General features: G+C 26.1%; 1 protein-coding gene across 1 annotated transcript in view; it reads right to left on the reverse strand.

The window, feature by feature from the left end:
- LOC142234280 (uncharacterized) overlaps nucleotides 1-9,274 on the reverse strand; it is an 86,609-nt gene extending 77,335 nt beyond the window's left edge. Inside the window, exon 1 of the mRNA XM_075305371.1 lies at nucleotides 8,957-9,274. The gene's annotated coding sequence lies outside the window, so the exon portion shown is untranslated. The remainder of the gene's footprint in view (nucleotides 1-8,956) is intronic.
- Between the last annotated feature and the right edge of the window lie 12,725 nt (nucleotides 9,275-21,999).

A 21,999-nucleotide genomic window follows, 5' to 3' on the forward strand; every position in this document is an offset into this window, starting at 1 on the left:
ATCGACCGCATACACTCCATTTGCGACACATCAATTTATGGTCCTACAATACCTCTAAATTTTCAATTTCAGGCAAATCAGATAGTAAATACAGTTTCTAGATGCAAAAGAAGTAAAATCGGGAAATCGGTCTAAATGGGGGCTATACCAAAAGATGGACCGATACGCCCCATTTTTGCCACACCTATTCGTGATCCTAGAATACCTGTAGATTTCCAATTTCAGGCAAATTGTATAATAACTACAGATTCTATAAGCCCAATAAGTAAAATCGGCAAATCGGTCTATATGGGGGCTATGCCAAAAGCCCCATTTTCGCCACACCTATTTTTGGTCGTAGAATACCTCTAGATTTCAAATCGGATAGTAAATACAGTTTCTAGAAGCCGAAGAAGTAAAATCGGGAGATCGGTCAATATGGGGGCTATATCATCACATGGACCGATACACCCCATTTTCGACACACCCTTTTGTGGTTCTAAAATACTTCTAGATTTTCAATTTCAGGCAAATCGGATAGTAAATACAGTTTCTATATGGGGGGTCTATATGGGGGCTATATCAAAACATGGACCGATAGGCCCCATTTTCTGTACACCTTTTTATGGTCCTAAAATACCTCTAGATTTCCAATTTCAGAGAAACTGGATAAAAACTACGGTTTTTATAAGTCCAAGACCCCAAAACGGGAGGTCGGTTTATATGGGGACTATATAAAAACTTGAACCAATATAGCCCATCTTCGAAGTTGACCTGCCTGCAAACAAAAAACCAATCTGTGCCAAATTTCAAGACGAAAGCGCCATTATTGAAAGCTGCGGCGTGATTACAACAGACAGACAGACAGACCTACGGACATGCATATATCGTCTTAGAATTTCTCCCTGATCAAGAATATATATACTTTATATAATCGGAAATCGATGTGTTACAAACGGAATGACAAACTTATTATACCCCCATCACCATTCTATGGTGGTGGGTATAAAAATTTCTATTGAATTTTGAGAATATATTCTATAGAAATAAAATTTTAACACAATTTTCTATATAAAGAAAATTTCGACGGAATTTTCTATAAAAATAAAATCTTGGAAAAATTTTCTATAGAAAAAAAGTTTTTGACAATATTTTATATAGAAATAAAATTTTGACAAAAATTTTCTATTGAAATAAAATTTTGACAAAATTTTCTACAGAAATAAAATTTTGACAAAATTTTCTATAGAGAAAAAAGTTTCACTAAATTTTCTATATATAGCAAATTTCGACGGAATTTTCTATAAAAAAAAAAACAGTTTTACCAAATTTTCTATAGAATTTAGATTTTGCCAAAATTTTTTATAGAAATAAGATTTTGCAAAATTTTCTATAGAAAAAAAATTGAGAAAATTTTCTATAGAAATAAAATTTTGACAAAATTTTCTTTAGAATTCAAATTTTGACCATATTTTTTCATAGAAATAAAATTTTGGCAAAATTTTCTACATAATTCAAATTTGAAAAAATTTTCAATAGAAATAACATTTTGACAAAATTTGTTATACAAATAAAATTTTGACAAATTTTAAAATTATGATAAAATATTCTATAGAAATAAAATTTTGACAAAATTTTCTATAAAGAAAAAATTTTGGGAAAATTTTCTATTTAAATTGAAGTTTAACAAAATTTTCTATAGAAATAAAATTTTAGTAAAATTTTCTATTTAAATTGAAGTTTAAAAAATTTTTCTATAGAAACAAAATTTTGACAAAAGTTTCTATAGAAATAAATTTTTGACAAAGTTTTCTATAGAAATAAAATTGTGAGAATATTTTCGATAGAAATAAAATTTTGACAAATTTTAAAATTATGATAAAATATTCTATAGAAATAAAATTTTGACAAAATTTTCTATAGAGAAAAAATTTTGGGAAAATTTTCTATTTAAATTGAAGTTTAACAAAATTTTCTATAGAAATAAAATGTTAGCAAAATTTTCTATAGAAGTAAAATTTTGACATAATTTTCTATAGAAATAAACTTTGACAAAATTTTCTATAGAAGTAAAATTTTGACATAATTTTCTATAGAAATTTTGACGGAATTTACTATAGAAAAAACAATATAGAATTTTAATTTTCTATAGAATTTTTATAGAAATAAAATTTTGGAAAATTTTCTATAGAAAAAAATGAGAAAATTTTCTATAGAAAGGAAATTTTGACAAAATTTTCTATAGAATTCAAATTTTGACTATATTTTTTCATAGAAATAAAATTTTGGCAAAATTTTCTATATAATTCAAATTTTGACAAAATTTTCAATAGAAATAACATTTTGACAAAATTTTCTATAGATATAAAATTTTGACAAAATTTAAAATTATGATAAAATATTCTATAGAAATAAAATTTTGACAAAATTTTCTATAGAAATAAAATTTTGGAAAACTTTTCTATTTAAATTGAAGTTTAACAAAATTTTCTGTAGAAATAAAATTTTGACAAAATTTCCTACGGAAATAAAGTTTTACCAAAAATTTTCTATAGAAATAAGATTTTGACAAAATTTTCTATATATAGCAAATTTCGACGGCATTTTCTGTAGAAAAAAAAACAGTTTCACCAAATTTTCTCTAGAATTTAAATTTTGACAAAACTTTTTAGAGAAATAAGAGTTTGCAAAATTTTCTATAGAAAAAAATTGAGAAAATTTTCTATAGAATTCAAATTTTGACCATATTTTTTCATAGAAATAAAATTTTGGCCAAATTTTCTATATAATTCAAATTTTGACAAAATTTTCAATAGAAATAACATTTTTACAAAATTTTCTATAGAAATAAAATTTTGACAAAATTTAAAATTATGATAAAATATTCTATAGAAATAAAATTTTGGAAAACTTTTCTATTTAAATTGAAGTTTAACAAAATTTTCTATAGAAATAAAATTTTGACAAAATTTTCTACGCAAATAAAATTTTACCAAAAATTTTCTATAGAAATAAGATTTTGACAAAATTTTCTATATAAATAAACCAAATTTTCTATATATAGCAAATTTCGACGGCATTTTCTGTAGAAAAAAAAACAGTTTCACCAAATTTTCTCTAGAATTTAAATTTTGACAAAACTTTTTATAGAAATAAGAGTTTTCAAAATTTTCTATAGAAAAAAATTGAGAAAATTTTCTATAGAATTCAAATTTTGACCATATTTTTTCATAGAAATAAAATTTTGGCCAAATTTTCTATATAATTAAAGTTTTGACAAAATTTTCAATAGAAATAACATTTTGACAAAATTTTCTATAGAAATAAAATTTTGACAAAATTTAAAATTATGATAAAATATTCTATACAAATAAAATTTTGACAAAATTTTCTATAGAAATAAAATTTTGGGAAATTTTTCTATTTAAATTGAAGTTTAACAAAATTTTCTATAGAAATAAAGTTTTGACAAATTTTTCTATAGAAATAAAATTTTGACAAAAGTTTCTATAGAACTAAATTTTTGACAAAGTTTTCTATAGACATAAAATTGTGAGAATATTTTCGATAGAAATAAAATTTTGACAAAATTTCCTACGGAAATAAAATTTTACCAAACATAAAATTTTGACAAAATTTTCTATAGAAATAATATTTTCGATATATAGAAAAGTTTGACGAAAAAAAAATTAACAAAATTTTCTAAAGAATTCAAATTTTGACCATATTTTTTATAGAAATAAATTTCTGAATAAATTTTCTATAGAATAAAAATTTTGACAAATTTTTCTAAAGAAACATTTTCTCAATATTGATTCAGGATATAATAAAAAAAAACAATCTAATAATGAATACCAAAAATGTCTATCACAAAATTCTTGGAATAACTTTCTTTAAATAAAACAGACATTGTCTACCATCGAAATCATTTAATGATTGCGTGACTCGTGACCATCAACAGTGGGCCAACATTCCTTGTGACCAGCTGTCAAACCTAGTAGACAACGACCAGTATTCGTATACACATATTCACCAATAAACGAAAGATGGCAAATATAATGACCAAATGAATTTGTAGAAGACCAATAAAAAAATTCCTATTTAGATTTTTACTACAAATGGCTCTAACACTGGTGGAAACTAAGAAAATAATTTAAAATGGAATTTTGTAATCAAATGAATATTGCCATGCGATAGGGAGTAATAATAAACAAAAATTTCCTACATTATTATGATGAATAAAGAAAGGTGGCAATCTAGCACTTAGCTACACTGAAAAAAGTGAACCCAACTGGAAGGAAAATTCATGTTTTTATTAAAAATTTTACAAAATTTCCATTGCAAACACTATTTTAGGTTTGTTTAAAAAATTGATTTTGAATGATGGAATTAAAATTTTATTCAATTTAATTCAAACAAATATTGATGTGGTCATAAGTGGAAACTAATTTTTTGTTTTATAAAAAAAAAAAATTAATAATAAAAACAAAAAGCCACAAATCGACCCACCCTTTTGTACATAACTCACTGTGGTGCTCTAGAAAATTTGCTGACGCTGGGATTTCTGGTACGCTGCTTCTTTTTCTTCTGCTTACCATTAGAGGTAGTTAGTTTTGTGGGTAGGTAAGTGGGTTCATTCGAAGGTTACTTAATCTAACCTAAGGCATTAAGGCTTTTGCTTTTTGGTTGCAGTTTTTTGTATTGTTTTGCATATGTTTGAACTAATTATTTCTAATTGGTATTTATATGCTTCACCCCATGGAAATGGGAACAAGATACAATGTATAGTTTATTTAATCCACACCCATAAGAGTATCTGTTAAAATGTTAACTAGGTGTGTATTGAAAATCTTACATGTGAATGAATATGGGCCGCATGAAAATTAGCCTCAAAACCTAAATGAATTAGGACCTCAAAAAATTATATGGAAGAGAACAAGACCAAAAAAGAATTTAAGCATCAAATGCTAAATTTGAAAGAACTTTTCCTTTCGCATACCATACCTGTGTTTTGAATAATCTCATGTACCGCCTGAAAATATGCAAAGATTTTTTGCTATCTGAATGAAACACGATATCAACTTGAACGTTGTTACAAGTAATTGTTAATCAATAACGATAGGTGGATGGTATTGCAAACACGGTTGCCACTCGTGCCAAACATAATCTACCAAAATTTTAAGAAAAAATCAAAATTTTAATACTAGAGAAAATTTTGTCAATTTTTTAATACTAGAGAAAATTTTTTCCAAATTTTATTTCTATAAAAATTTGTCACAATTTTAATACTAGAGAAAATTTTTTCACAATTTTAATACTAGAGAAAATTTTGTCAAAATTTTAATTCTATAGAAAATTTTTGTCAATATTTTTATCTTATAGAAAATTTTTGTCAAAATTTTAATTATACAGAAAAAAATTTTAATTATACAAAATTTTATTTCTATAGAATATTATGTCAAAATTCTATTTCTATAGAACGTTTTATCAACATTTCATTTCTATATGTCGTTTTATTCCTATAGACAATTTTGTCAAACTTTTATTTCTATAGAAAAATTTGTCAAAATTTTATTTCTATAGACAATTTTGTCAAAATTTTATTTCTATAGAAAAATTTGTCAAAATTTTGTTTCTATAGAAAAATTTGTCAAAATTTTGTTTCTATAGAAAATTTTGTCGAAATTTTAATTCTACAGAGTATTTTGTCAAAATTTTACTTCTATTAAAAATTTTGTCAAAATTTTACTTCTATAGAAAATGTTGTCAAAAATTTATTTCTATAGAAATTTAGAAAATTTTGTCAAAATTTTACGAAGGATATATATGGGACCTATATCTAAATCTGGACCGATTTCAATCAAAATTGTTATGCATATCCAGAACGTTAATTCTACGCCTTTTACAAAATTTAAAGCAAATTAGGACAAAACTCTCGCTTCTGAGTGTAAATTGGACGAAATATATATATGGGAGCTATATCTAAATCTGAACCGATTTCAAAAATACCAAAATTAGCATGTACATCGACAACGTTAACTCTACATCCTATGCAAAGTTTCACGTAAATCAGAGTAAAACTTTAGCCTCTGTGGTTATATGAGTCTAAATCGGGCGAAGGATATATATGGCAGCTATATCTAAATCTGAACCGATTTCATTCAAAATGTATATGTACTTCGAGAACGTTAATTCTACTCCCTTTGCAAAGTTTGTGGAAATGCAGATTCAAATCTCACCAGCGGCAATTTTGTTTTTATCAAATATTTTTCTAAAAAAACAAGTAAGGAAAGTCTAAAGTCGGGCGGGGCCGACTATATTATACCCTGCACCACTTTGTAAATCTAAATTTTCGATACCATATCACATCCGTCAAATGTGTTGGGTGCTACATATAAAGGTTTGTCCCAAATACATACATTTAAATATCACTCGATTTGGACAGAATTTGATAGACTTTAACAAAATCTATAGACTCAAAATTTAAGTCGGCTAATGCACTAGGGTGGTACACAATGTTAGTAAAAAATAAATATGGGAAACATTTAAATCTGAAGCAATTTTAAGGAAACTTCGCAAAAGTTTATTTATGATTTATCGCTCGATATATATGTATTAGAAGTTTAGGAAAATTAGAGTCATTTTTACAACTTTTCGAGTAAGCAGTGGCGATTTTACAAGAAAAATGTTGGTATTTTGACCATTTTTGTCGAAATCAGAGAAACATATATATGGGAGCTATATCTAAATCTGAACCGTTTTCCACCAAATTTGGCACGCATAGTTACAATGCTAATTCTACTCCCTATGCAAAATGTCAACTAAATCGGAGCAAAAAATTGGCCTCTGTGGGCAAATGAGTGTAAATCGGGCGAAAGCTATATATGGGAGCTATATCTAAATCTGAACCGATTTGGCTGATATTTTGCAAGTTTTTCGAGACTCATAAAATATTCGGATGTACGGAATTTGAGGAAGATCGGTAGATATACACGCCAATTATGACCAGATCGGTGAAAAATATATATGGCAGCTATATCTAAATCTAAACCGATTTTTTCCAAAATCAATAGGGATCGTCTTTGAGCCGAAACAGGACCCTATACCAAATTTTAGGACAATCGGACTAAAACTGCGAGCTGTACTTTGCACACAAAAATACATCAACAGACAGACAGACGGACAGACAGACAGATAGACAGACAGACAGACAGACGGACATCGCTAAATCGACTCAGAATTTAATTCTAAGACGATCGGTATACTAAACGATGGGTCTCAGACTTTTTCTTCTTGGCGTTACATACAAATGCACAAACTTATTATACCCTGTACCACAGTAGTGGTGAAGGGTATTATTATTATATATCGCTCGATATAATTTTTTTACTAACATTGTGTTCCACCCTAGTGCATTAGCCGACTTAAATTTTGAGTCTATAGATTTTGTAAAAGTGTATCAAATTCTGTCCAAATCGAGTGATATTTAAATGTTTTTGGGACAAACCCACCCAACACTTTTGACGGATGTGATATGGTATCGAAAATTTGGATCTACAAAGTGGTGCAGGGTATAATATAGTCGGCCCCGCCCGACTTTAGACTTTCCTTACTTGTTTTTTACTAATATTGTGTTCCACCCTAATGCATTAGCCGACTTAAATTTTGAGTCTATGGATTTTGTAGAAGTCTATCAAATTCAGTCCAGATCGAGTGATATTTAAATGTATGTATTTGGGACAAACCTTTATATATAGCCCCCAACACATTTAACGGATGTGATATGGTATCGAAAATTTAGATCTACAAAGTGGTGCAGGGTATAATATAGTCGGCCCCGCCTGACTTTAGACTTTCCTTACTTGTTTTTACTAACATTGTGTTCCACCCTAATGCATTAGCCTACTTAAATTTTGAGTCTATAGATTTATAGAAGTCTATCAAATTCTGTCCAGATCGAGTGATATTTAAATGTATGTATTTGGGACAAACCTTTATATATAGCCCTCAACACATTTGACGGATGTGATATGGTATCGAAAATTTAGATCTACAAAGTGGTGCAGGGTATAATATAGTCGGCCCCGCCCGACTTTAGACTTTCCTTACTTGTTTTACTTTTTTATTAAGTTTTTATATATTTTTTTTAGTTTTCTATTTTTTTTTTTTGTAAAATTTAATTGTCTATAATTGTAATATTATTTTTTATTAGTATTTATTAATTTAAATTTTGTTTTATCAGAAAAGAATTTCCTAAATAATACTATAAAATCCAACAAATTTTCTAAATTGTCGTTATTTTAACTAGGAATTATGGAAAGCTTAAAATATGGAATACAATTTATTTTAATTCTTATATGACGTTTCTCATTTTTCCCATAAACCAGATTTACTTTTTTTTTGGTACAAGAAGTTATTTCACATGCAATTTTAGAATTTCTTAAACGCGTTCTTTATGTCATTCTCCAATATTTTCTCACCATTTTATCGGCAACCGATTATTGATTATATTATATTAGAGTGGGTGTGTGCATTTCCAATTTACTTGCATCGAATTTATTGTTGTTATTGTTGTTGGCATTTCTTTGGCCTGCATGGCTGTGTATGCGCTTTCACTTTGAAGTTGGTTCAAGTGTAAGTAGCGAAATGTATTTATGCAAACATAAGAACTTGTGTATTGCAATCTATGCAGTTGGATATGTCTGTGTGTGTGTGCGTGTGTATAGGAATTTCTCTTGTGTATAAGCTAACGAATTTTAACTTATAAGGGTTAACGAATATGGGAGAGAAATTGAGGCTGTATAAGAAGAGAAAAACAGGAATACAAATCACTCGTAACCACCCACCCACACTCTGACTCTTGCTGAAAAAAAAAAAAACATTCACTCTCTTGTAGAGAAGTTCAGGTGTGTGTTGAAAATAAAATCTAAAGAAAAACAACGACAACCACAACAACAACAACATTAAATAATTTTACCTTTTGTAGAAATAGAAAATGTGGGTTACGGCATACACTGGACATTTGAAGACAATTGAATGACAATTTTTGGGTTTTTACAATATGAAAATTTTAATTTTTGGGTAGGAAACTGAGATTTTTTCTTAATTAAAAATAAGATCTTGAAGATTTTTTTCTTCTGATTGTTTGTAATATTGCAAAGTATCTAAAATTATTACACAATAATTTTTTTGTGTATGTCTAGAAGATTCATGTACTGCATTTGCTGGTCCATAAGAGATTTCCAAGTTATCATATTCAATTGTTGTGCCCGATATATTCATTCATTATATATACACAAATTTTTCTCATCTCATCACAGTTGTAATAGATTTTTTTTCCCAAAAACATAAGAAATTTCTTCTTTCTTCTTTTATAAATTCAAATTTTTTTTACTATTGTATGTACACATATATTAACTTTCATATTTTTTCTTCATTTCATTATTTTTTCTTTTTTTTACAATTTCATTAATTTTCAATTTTTCACAAATATTTTGTTTTCTCACATTTTTCTTTTATTAAAAAAAAAAAAGAAAACTTTTTCGTTGCTTAAATTATAATTTTTTGCATCCATTGAAATTTTCTATATATATGCTTAATAACTTTTGCCTTTGCATACCCGGGTGTGTTTGTGTGTGTGTATGTGTCTGTGTTCTTATATCTCAATATTTCTCTGTATGTTTATTTAACCGTTATTGCCCAAAGATATTCAATCGCTTCACAGGATGACGACGACGACAACGACGATGTGCTTAAGTTCATTTTCAATACGATACTGTAACCATTGACTCGTTTCGCAATTCGTATGCAATTGTCGCAGGTTCATAATCATGTTTCTTTCTTTTTCACAGCTCATTTCCTTGTAAGTTATGCTCTTTGGGTATACTATTCTCCATTTTCTCTCAGGCTCTCGTTGAAGGCATTCTCTTTGGGCCTTTTTGTCCCTTATATTGTATTTGTTTATAGTAGAATACGAAATAGTAGTGGTGACAGTAGCATTGGCAGTATCAGCAATAACACCGCTGTTTGTTGTTTTGTTGTTACTTCCTTCATTTTCTTTTATTTGTTTTTGTTTATTTTCCTATTGTTGTCCAATAAAATAGTATACATGCGCAAATTGCCATAATCTCCAGCAAGTGTGTGAGTTTAGTTTTGACTCACATTGTAAATGCTTTGCATTTCAACATGAAAAGCGAAATTAGAAAATAAAACTTTCCTACTGCCATATAAATCGTAAAAGCTTGATTGCAAAAATTTAAATGAAAAATCCGTTACCAAAGCTTAAGTCTATAGCTATAGCATAATTCCGTAGTATACTAAATCGACTTGTTGTGTTATTTTAGGAACATTGATTTTTTTATACTATACACGTTTACAAGGGTTAATACATATAACTTTGTTCTGCGTGAAAATTCATTTAAATATTTTTAAAAATTCGAAAACTTGAAAAGTAAACTTTTCAAAAATTCGATTTTTACAAGTTTTGAAAAATACGAATTTTTACAAATTTTTTAAAAGTCGAAAAGCCGATTTTTCCCACTTTTACTTTATAGAAGTCGAATTTTCCAAAATTTAAAAAACAAAATGTGAAAACTCAAATAATCGAATATCGATTTTCAACTTCTCAAAAACTAGATTCATCCACATTTTAGAAAAGTCTACATTTCAAAATTTGCAAAACGTTTAAAACTCGAAAAGTAAACTTTTCAAAAATACGATTTTTACAAATTTAAAAAAAAATACAAATTTTTACAAATTTTGAAAACTACGAATTTTTAAAAAATTTCAAAAAGTTGAAAAGTCGAATTTTCCCACTTTTACTTTATAAAAGTCGAATTTTCCAAAAATTAAAAAACAAACTGTGAAAACTCAAACAATTAAAAAATTAATTGAAAGTCAATTAAAAAAGTAATTGATCCAATTTAAAAGTTAATTGATACTATTAATTTTTGTGATTGATTAATGTTTCAATTAAAAAAATGGTTGAATCAATTAAATTTTCAATTGAATATTTTTTAACACTCAATTAAGAATTTAATTGGAAAAGTTTTCGTGAATTTTTTTTTTCTGTGTAAAAAAAAGCCAACTTGTCCAAATAAAAATGTTGAAAACTCTAAAATTCTATATTCGATTTTTCCAAATTGAAAAGATGTTACCTTTTCCAAATTAAAAAAAAAAGTCGACATTAATTTAAAAATGTCGATAAATCGAATTTTTCATTTTTAAAAAATTTTTGGAAAGTCGATTTCAAAATTTTCAAAAAGTCAATTTTTTCCAAATTTTGAAAAAGTCGCCTGTTTAAAATTAAAAAAATCGACTTTTCTAAATTTTAAAAAAGTCGAAAGGTTAAAATGTCATAAAGTCGTTTCCCAATTCGGTAGAAATTTACTTTTCCAAGTTTTAAAAATGTCGAGATTACTAAAATTTGATTCATCAAAATTTTGAAATTTTCCAAATTTTAAAAATGTCGAGATTTCTAAAATTTGATTCATCAAAATTTTGAAAATTTCCGAATTTTAAAAATGTCGATAATTCCAAAATTTAACAAGTCGATAAGTCGACATTTCAATAAGTCGATTTTTTCTAATTTTAAAAATGCCGAATTGTCCAAACAATAAAAAGGTTTGAAAACTTTAAAAATCGAGATTCAATTTTTCCAAATTGAGTAAAAGTTAACCTTTCAAAATTTCAAAAATGTCGATATTTCCAAAATTTAACAAATGAAATTTTCAAATTTACAGAAAGTCAAAAACAAATTTTTTAAATTTTTTCATAATGTCAAAAAGTCGTTTCCCAATTCGGTAGAAATTGACTTTTCCAAGTTCTAAAAATTACGAGATTTCTAAAATTTGATTCATCAAAATTTTGAAAATTTCAGAATTTTAAAAATGTAGATATTTCCAAAATTTAACAAGTCGATAAGTCGATATTTCAATAAGTCGATTTTTTTCTAATTTTAAAAAAGCCGAATTGTCCAAACAACAAGTTTGAAAACTTGAAAAATCGATATTCAATTTTTCCAAATTGAGTAAAAGTTAACCTTTCAAAATTTAAAAAAATCGACATTAATTTAAAACAGTCGACAATAATTAAAAAATGCACAAACTTATTATACCCTGTACCACAGTAGTGGTGAAGGGTATAAAAAGTCGAAAAATCGAAATTTTAATTTTTAAAAAAAAATTTCGAAACCAAAAAGTCAATTTCAAAATTTTCATCTTTTTCAAATTTTGAAAATGTCGAAATCTCCAAATTTTAAAAAAGGTAAAATTTTCAAAATTTTAGAAGAATTGAAAACTGGAAGATTCCTTGAAAATTTCAGCAAGTCATAAATGAGCCTTTTAAATTTTTTCAAAATGTCAAAAAGTCGTTTCCCAATTCGGAAGAAATTGACTTTTCCAAGCTTTAAAAATGCCGAGATTTCTAAATTTTGATTAATGAAAATTTTTAAATTTTCCAAATTTTCAAAATGAAATGAAAAAATGAATCAAAGACAACATTTCCAAAATTTTAATTTGAAATGTCGATAAGTCAAATGTTCAAAATATCGATTTTTTTCCAAATTTTAAAAATTGACTTTTCTAATTTTTAAAAAAGTTGACTTTTCTAAATTTAAAAAAAAAGTCGTCAGGTCAAATTTTCAAAATTTTAGAAGAAAGAATTGAAAACTTGAAAATTTGATAAATATTTCAAAAAGTTGCGTTAAATAGTCGACAGTTCAAATTTTCAAAATTTTAGAAGAAAGAATTGAAAACTTGAAAATTTGATAAATATTTCAAAAAGTTGCGTTAAATAGCCATTACGCAATTTTGAAGAAATTGACTTTTCCAAATTTTAAAAATATCGAGAAATTTGATGCATCAAAATTTTTATATTTTCCAAATTTTAAAAATGTTGAAAATTTTAAAAGTCGACATTTCTAAAATTTAAAATTGAATTTTATGAGAAACTAAAACTTGAAAATTTGATAAAAATTCAATTTTTTCACAATGTCTTTTCCCAATTTTAAAAATGTCGACAATCCAAAAATGTTATTCATCCAAATTTGGAAAATTTTCAAAGTTTAAACATTTTGAAAACTTGAAAAGTTGACTTTTCCAAAAATTGTCTACTTTACAATTTTGAAAAAAATCGACTTTTCTAAATTTCAAAAAACTCGACAAGTTAAATTCAAAATTTTAGAATAATAGAAAACTTAAAAATTCGATAAAACGTTTAAAAAGGTCGAAAACTCGTATTTTCTATTTTTTTTTTTTAATGTCAAAAAGTCGTATCCCAGCTTTAAAGAAATTGACTATTCCCAATTTTGAAATAAAAAAGAGAAATAAATTTTTGCAAAATATTTCTATAAAATAAAAATTTGCAAAAATTTTATATAGAAACAAAATTTTGCAAAAATGTTCGATAGAAATAAAATTTTGACAAATTTTTCTATAAAAATATAATTTTGACAAAATTTTCTATAGAAACAAAATTTTGCAAAAATGTTCGATAGAAATAAAAATTTGACAAATTTTTCTACAAAAATATAATGTTGCAAAAATTTTATATAGAAATAAAATTGTGATAAATGTCTCTATAAAAATATAATTTTGACAAAATTTTCTATAGACACGAAATTTCGACAACTTTTTATAGAAATAAGAAAGTTTTCTTTTAGAAAATTTTTCTATCAGGCACCGGGCCTGTTTACGCATTAAGCTTAAATGGGATCATAGCTAAACTAAAATTATTTTTGTTCGACCATTTTTCTGCACCCATATAGTATTCACATTCATGGTGGTATGTAAACTTCAGTAATCAGAGTACAAAAACAAAACAATTAATAATGCATAAAAATAAATTAGTTTTATTTTTCTTTTAACAATTAATTTAATTAACCGTAATTTTTCAGGTTTTTATATTCATTGCCACAACCGTATTTGCCGCAATTTGCCAGTGGTCTAGCATCTTCTTTAGCCCAGGTCAATCCAATCACAACAAAAAGACTTATGAATAACACAAATGATATCCAAAGATTTTTAATGCCTTTCATTTTATTAAACCTCTTCTCGTAAGGGATGAGATGATGATTCTAGATCATAGATATATTGCACTGATATGATGACTGAAAGTTCACCTTCATGATGGGCTTCACAATAATGCAACTATAACTATTATGATTCATGGACACCAACCAAAGAATATCTAGACTAATAATAGGAGTAGCCTCTGCGGCAAATGATATTGCAATATTGTTAAGCCACAATATTTCCCAGCAAACAAAGTATTGCCAGCAGAGCATTTTGACAAATTTTTCTGTAGAAATAAAATTTTGACAAATTTTTCTATAGAAATAAAATTTTGACAAATATTTTCTAAGGAAATAAAATTTTCCAAAATTTATCTATACAAATAAAATTTTGCAAAAATTTTCTATACAAATAAAATTTTGCAAAAGTTTTCTATAGAAATAAATTTTTGCGAAAATTTTCTATAGAAAAAAATTTTTGCGAAAATTTTCTATAGCAATAAATTGTGCAAAAAATTTAAAGAAATAAAATCTTGCAAAAATTTCTAGAGAAATAAAATTTTGTAAAAAATTTCGTTAGAAATAAAATTTTGAAAAAATTTTCCATAGAAAGCTATAAATGTCAACGTACCTGATTAGAATCGCTAGATCCTTCAGTTCAGGCTCCAGCATACGCAAGAGGCTCACATAAGAGGTGCTTTTTTATAGAAATAATTTTTTTTTTTAAATTTTCTATAGAAAGAAATTTTGACAAAATTTTCTATAGAAATAAAATTTTCACAAAATTTTCTATAGAAATAAAATTTTGAAAAAAATTGCAAAAAAAATCTATAGAAACAAAATTTTTTGTAGAAATAAAATTTTGACAAAATTTTCTTTAGAAATAAAATATTGACAAAAATTTTCTATTGAAATAAAATTTTGGCAAAATTTTCTATTGAAATAAAATTTTGACAAAATTTTCTATAGAAATAAAATTGTGCACAAAAAATTTCTATAGAAATAAAATTTGCAAAAATTTCCTATAGAATTAAAATATTGCAAGAATTTCTACTTGGCAAGAATTTCCTCTGTTGGTAAAGCTACACTTGTAGTCAATGCATGGTTTTAAGCTGAGATCAAAGACAACAATAATAATTGAAGCGAAACCAACGATAACAAACAAAACGAATGAAGATAGGGGAAGCACGCTCAAAAACAAACCCAGCCAACTACGTTCAAATCGATGATTTGAGTTTGGCAAAGGAAAAGAGATATGCTTTCAAATTTGTTTAGGCAGTAGCCGACTATCAAACCTTTTTTTGTCGGAATGTTCAAGTGTAGTTCACTTTGGGTTGAGTGAATTACCTGAATTTATTCTGATAATTGTTTGATAGTTTTGCTGCAAGTAGAGGATGCTGATGAGGAATGTGGTAATTCCGAAACAGCTGTACATCCAACCATCTTGCAGTCTATAGGGCTTTGCCCAAATAAATTTGACAAGCATACTTTTCCTCTATTGGTTAAGCTACCCTTGTAGTTTAAACAATGCATGGTTTTAAGCTGAGATCAAAGACAACAATAAAATTTTGTAAAAATTGTCTATAGAAAGCTATAAAAGTCGACTTACCTGATTACAATCGCTAGGTCCGTCAGTTCAGGATCCAGTATACGGAAGAGGCTCAAATAAGAGATGCTTTTTTATATCGAAATAACATTTTGCTAAATTTTTCTATAGAAATAAAATTTTGCAAACATATTCTATACAAATAAAATATAGAAATAAAATTTTGCAAAAATTTTCTATAGAAATAAAATTTTGACAAAATTTTTTAAAGAAATAAAATTTTACAAACATTTTCTAAAGAAATAAAATTTTGACAAAATTTTCTATAGCAATAAAATTTGTAAAAATTTTCTATAGAAATAAAATTTTGCTAAAATTTTCGATAGAAATAAAATTTTACAAAAATTTTCTAAAAAAACAATAACATTTTGCAAAAAAATTTTATGGAAATAAAATTTTGCAAAAATTTTTTATGGAAATAAAGTTTTGCAAAAAATTTTTATGGAAATAAAATTTTACAAAAAATTTTTATGGAAATAAAATTTTGCAAAAAATTTTTATGGAAATAAAATTTTGACAAAATTTTCTACAAAAATAAAATTTTGGAAAAATTTTTTATAGAAATAAAATTTTGAAAAATTTTCTTCGACATGCCTGATTACAATCGCTAGGTCCGTGTGTTCAGACTCCATCATACGGAAGAGGCTCACATAAGAGATGTTTTTTATATAAATAAAATTTTGCAAAAATTTTTTATACTAATAAAATTTTGACAAAATTTTCTATAGAAATAAAATTTTGGCAAATTTTTCAATAGAAATAAAATTTTGACAAAATTTTCGATAGAAATAAAATTTTGACAAAATTTTCTATAAAGATAAAATTTTGACAAATTTTTCAATAGAAATAAAATTTTGACAAAATTTTCTATAGAAATAAAATTTTGACAAAATTTTCTAAAGAAATAAAATTTTGCAAAAATTTTTATAGAAATAAAATTTTGCAAAAATTTTCTAAAGAAATAAAATTTTGAAAAAAATTTCGATAGACATTACATTTTGCAAAAGTTTTCTGTAGAAATAAAATTTTGAAAAAATTTTTATAGAAATAAAATTTTGCAAAAAAATTTTATGGAAATAAAATTTTACAAGAAATTTTTATGGAAATAAAATTTTGCAAAAAATTTTTATGGAAATAAAATTTTGACAAAATTTTCTACAAAAATAAAATTTTGGAAAAATTTTTTATAGAAATAAAATTTTGAAAAATTTTCTTCGACATGCCTGATTACAATCGCTAGGTCCGTGTGTTCAGACTCCATCATACGGAAGAGGCTCACATAAGAGATGTTTTTTTATATAAATAAAATTTTGCAAAAATTTTTTATACAAATAAAATTTTGACAAAATTTTCTATAGAAATAAAATTTTGGCAAATTTTTCAATAGAAATAAAATTTTGACAAAATTTTCGATAGAAATAAAATTTTGACAAAATTTTCTATAAAGATAAAATTTTGAAAATTTTTTCAATAGAAATAAAATTTTGACAAAATTTTCTATAGAAATAAAATTTTGACAAAATTTTCTAAAGAAATAAAATTTTGCAAAAATTTTTATAGAAATAAAATTTTGCAAAAATTTTCTAAAGAAATAAAATTTTGAAAAAAATTTCGATAGACATTACATTTTGCAAAAATTTTCTGTAGAAATAAAATTTTGACAAAATTTTCTAAAGAAATAAAATATTGCAAACATTTTCTAAAGAAATAAAATTTTGACAAAATGTTCTATAGCAATAACATTTTGTAAAAATGTTCTATAGAAATAAATTTTTGGAAAAATTTTATATAGAAATAAAATTTTGCAAAAATTTTCTATACAAATAAAATTTTGACAAAAATTTTCTATAGAAATAAAATTTTGCAAAAATTTTCTATAGAAATAAAATTTTGACAAAAATTTTCTATAGAAATAAAAAATTTCTATAAAAATAAAACTTTGCAAAAAAATTTTATTGAAATAAAAATCTACAAAAATTTTCTATATAAATACAGTTTTGCAAAATTTTTCTATATTTCTATAGATTTGCTTTAGTGTAGAAATCTAGAAGTATTCGGGGTCCACAAATAGGTTTACTGAAAATTGTGTGTATCAGTCCATTATACAATTAATAAATTCTACAGCACTTAAAGTAAAGATTCAAATTTATTTTTGATTTATTTTTGTTTTTTATATTTTGCAATTTTTTGCCTGCTTGTTGCAATACTCTTTATCACATATCGAGAAAATGTGATTGCATGAAAAATACCAAAATGGAGACTAGATAAGCATTCATGATAAACCATGATCGGCGATCCATATTCATGGGCCCAGAAATTAATAAAGTCCTTTTCCAAAACAACAAATGCAGCGAGAATTCTTCACACTGAAAATACGGAAGAAAAACTATTGATTTGTGTCATTGCAATACAAAAACAAATGGCAAAAAGTTTGGGTGACTATGGGATTCTATGATGATCAACACTGTCTTATTGGCTAAACAAATATTAAAGGACCTCACCTGTCTATTGAGCTGTGCCAACGAATGATTGGCAACATTGAAATCCATTAAAGTTAATTCCAAATTTCCAATGCTATGTTTAATTCGATCACACAAAGCATCGGTTAGATAGAAATCCAACATGTTGAAAATATAATTCAGGACTTTTCCGATGTAGATTTTTAAGATATTATGTGAAGTTATTGCCTTGTCTGTCTCGTAAATACCACCTGCACACATAACTAATCTAATCAGACGTCTTAGAAATACTATAAATTTGAAACGATTTTGTAATTCATCATATGAGATGCACAACGTATTATGGGCTACCATTAACCACTGGATCTCCGAACATATCTCGTTCTCCTTCGAGGCGTCAAAACTATCATAGAGATCTGAAATCTCCATGACAATACTTTGCAAATATTTGTCAATGTAGTAAAAAAGGCGACATGTTTGCCATACCAAGTAAAGATAATAAAATGCCCACATAAACTGCAAACTTTCAAAACTAGCGAACAGTATTGAAAACATATAGCCAAAAATTCCAATTCCATAAGATTGCAACCGTATTGCGCCCATGATGCATATAATGCAAGTTAATATTAATTGGACGACATAGTATGGTATTAAATCTCTTTCCACTTCCTTGCAACGTCCGATCTTGGTCAAAAGATGCATTTCGAGGGATTGCAGCTTTCTCTGGAGTATGATAAGTTTCGTTTCGCAATATACAGCATGGCCGAAAGCGCTAAGAGGACACACTAAAGCCACAAAGAACATTGTTGTTGTTGTATAAGTCCTCTCATCCAATACCTGAAGAGCGTTGTTGTAGCACATGTTCAGAAATCCTAATATGTTGACAGTCACATGAATAATTCTCGATATGGTATTACGTTCAAAATCTTCCTTTTTAAAGTCATACCAATATGATCTAACGCCTAGCAAAATAATAAAGTATTCACCAAATTGTTTACATTTTCCGATGAAGTTTTTCCAAAAATCGTACACCACCGACTGGAAACTATGCATTTTGTGACAGACAATCGACTGATTCGATTGATTCTAATTGGAATTAAAGGCAAGACCACCAACAACATTTGCTCTATTTTTGTTTCCTCCCCAAACTGGAATAAGTCAGAAGCCATTTAAGTAATTGCTCAGCCCTGAGCAAACACATACAAATATATTCTTCATTAGCCGAATCTTATATAAGATATGGAATCTTACATAGAATTGTAAACTCTTAATATGTTACTCATGAACAAGCACAAAAACCTAGGAAAATTAATATTAACTTTGTTTAGGTATGTACACGCAAAAAAAAACTAATACTTTCCTCTCTAAGAAAATGACAAGTTTTTTACTGTTTGGTAGATTGGTAGAATTCTTCATGTTTTGGTAGATTTTGCAAAATATTCCTCTACAACTAAGAGGTACTTCATAATTTTTCTATAGAAATAAAATGTTGACAAAATTTTTCGATAGAAATAAAATTTTGACAAATTTTTTCGATAGAAATAAAATTTTGACAAATTTTTTCGATAGAAATAAATTTTGACAAAATTTTCTATAGAAATAAAATTTTGACAACATTTTCTATAGAAATAAAATTTCGACAAAATTTTCTATAGAAATAAATATTTGACAAAATTTTCTATATAGAAATAAAATTTTGGCAAAATTTTCCATAGAAATAAAATTTTGGAAAAATTTTCTATTGAAACAAATTTTTGGCAAAATTTTCTATAGAAATTTTGACAAAATATTCTATAGAAATAAAATTTTGACAAATTTTTTCGATAGAAATAAAATTTTGACAAAATTTTCTATACAAATAAAATTTTGACAAAATTTTCTATACAAATAAAATTTTGAAAAAATTTTCTATAGGAATAAAATTTTGACAAAATTTTCTATAGTAAAAAAATTTGAAAAAATACTATAGAAATAAAATTTTGGAAAAAATTTTTATATAAATAAAATTTTGACAAAATTTTCTATAGAAATACAATGTTGACAAAATTTTCTATAGAAATAAAATCTTGACAAACATTTTCTATAGAAAAAAAAATTTTGACAAAGTTTTTCGATAGATATACAATTTTGACAAATTTTTTCGATAATTAGATTTAGATTTTTAATGCCTTTCATTTTATTAAACCTCTTCTCGTAAGGGATGAGATGATGATTCTTAGATCATAGATATATTGCACTGATATGATGACTGAAAGTTCACCTTCATGATGGGCTTCACAATAATGCAACTATAACTATTATGATTCATGGACACCAACCAAAGAATATCTAGACTAATAATAGGAGTAGCCACTGCGGCAAATGAATTGCCATATTGTTAAGCCACAATATTTCCCAGCAAACAAAGTATTGCCAGCAGAGCATTTTGACAAATTTTTCTGTAGAAATAAAATTTTGACAAATTTTTCTATAGAAATAAAATTTTGACAAATTTTTCTATAGAAATAAAATTTTGACAAATATTTTCTAAGGAAATAAATTTTCCTAAATTTTTCTATACAAATAAAATTTTGCAAAAGTTTTCTATAGAAATAAATTTTGCGAAAATTTTCTATAGAAATAAATTTTTGCGAAAATTTTCTATAGCAATAAATTGTGCAAAAAATTTAAAGAAATAAAATCTTGCAAAATTTCTAGAGAAATAAGAGGTGCTTTTTTATAGAAATAATTTTTTTTTTAAATTTTCTATAGAAATATATTTTGACAAAATTTTCTATAGAAATAAAATTTTCACAAAATTTTCTATAAAAATAAAATTTTCACAAAAATTTCTATGTAAATTAAATTTTGCAAAAAAAAATCTATAGAAACAAAATTTTCTTTAGAAATAAAATATTGACAAAAATTTTCTATTGAAATAAAATGTTGGCAAAATTTTCTATAGAAATAAAATTTTGCACAAAAAATTTCTATGAAATAAAATTTGCAAAAATTTTCTAAAGAATTAAAATTTTGCAAGAATCTCTACTTGGCAAGAAATTCCTCTGTTGGTAAAGCTATACTTGTAGTTTAGTCCAAGGCCGTCGCCAGGATTTTAATTCGGGGGGGGGGGGGTTCAACTTAAAAAAAAATATTCATATAATCTCATGTGTAGAAAATTTTAATTATGCATAGGTATGTATACAATATTTTTATACACTTCACCACTACTGTGGTACAGGGTCTAATAAGTTTGTGCATTTGTATGTAACGCCAAGAAGGAGTAATCATAGACCAACCTTTTAGTATACGGATCGGCTTAGAATTAAATTCTGAGTCGATTTAGCGATGTCCGTCTGTCTGTCTGTCTGTTGATGTATTTTTGTGTGCAAAGTACAGCTCGCAGTTTTAGTCCGATTGTCCTAAATTTGGTATAGGGTCCTGGTTTCGGCTCAAAGACGATCCCTATTTTGGAAAAATCGGTTCAGATTTAAATATAGCTGCCATATATATTTTTCACCGATGTGGTCATAATTGGCGTGTGTATCAACCGATCTTCTGCAAATTCCGTACATCCGAATATTTTATGAGTCTCGAAAAGCTTGCAAAATATCAGCAAAATCGGTTCAGATTTAGATATAGCTCCCATATATAGCTTTCGCCCGATTTACACTCATATGACCGTAGAGGCCAATTTTTAACTCCGATTTAGTTGAAATTTTACACAGGGAGTAGAATTAGCATTGTAGCTATGCGTGCCAAATTTGGTTGAAATCGGTTCAGATTTAGATATAGCTCCCATATATGATGTTTTTCTGGTTTCGACAAAAATGGTCAAAATTGCCAACATTTTCCTTGTAAAATCGCCACTGCTTAGTCGAAAAGTTGTAAAAATGACTCTAATTTTCTAAACTTCTAATGCATATATATCGAGCGAAAATCAAAAATAAACTTTTGCGAAGTTT

This window comes from Haematobia irritans, chromosome 4, assembly GCF_050003625.1.
Source record: "Haematobia irritans isolate KBUSLIRL chromosome 4, ASM5000362v1, whole genome shotgun sequence".
In the NCBI taxonomy this organism is placed as follows: domain Eukaryota; kingdom Metazoa; phylum Arthropoda; class Insecta; order Diptera; family Muscidae; genus Haematobia; species Haematobia irritans.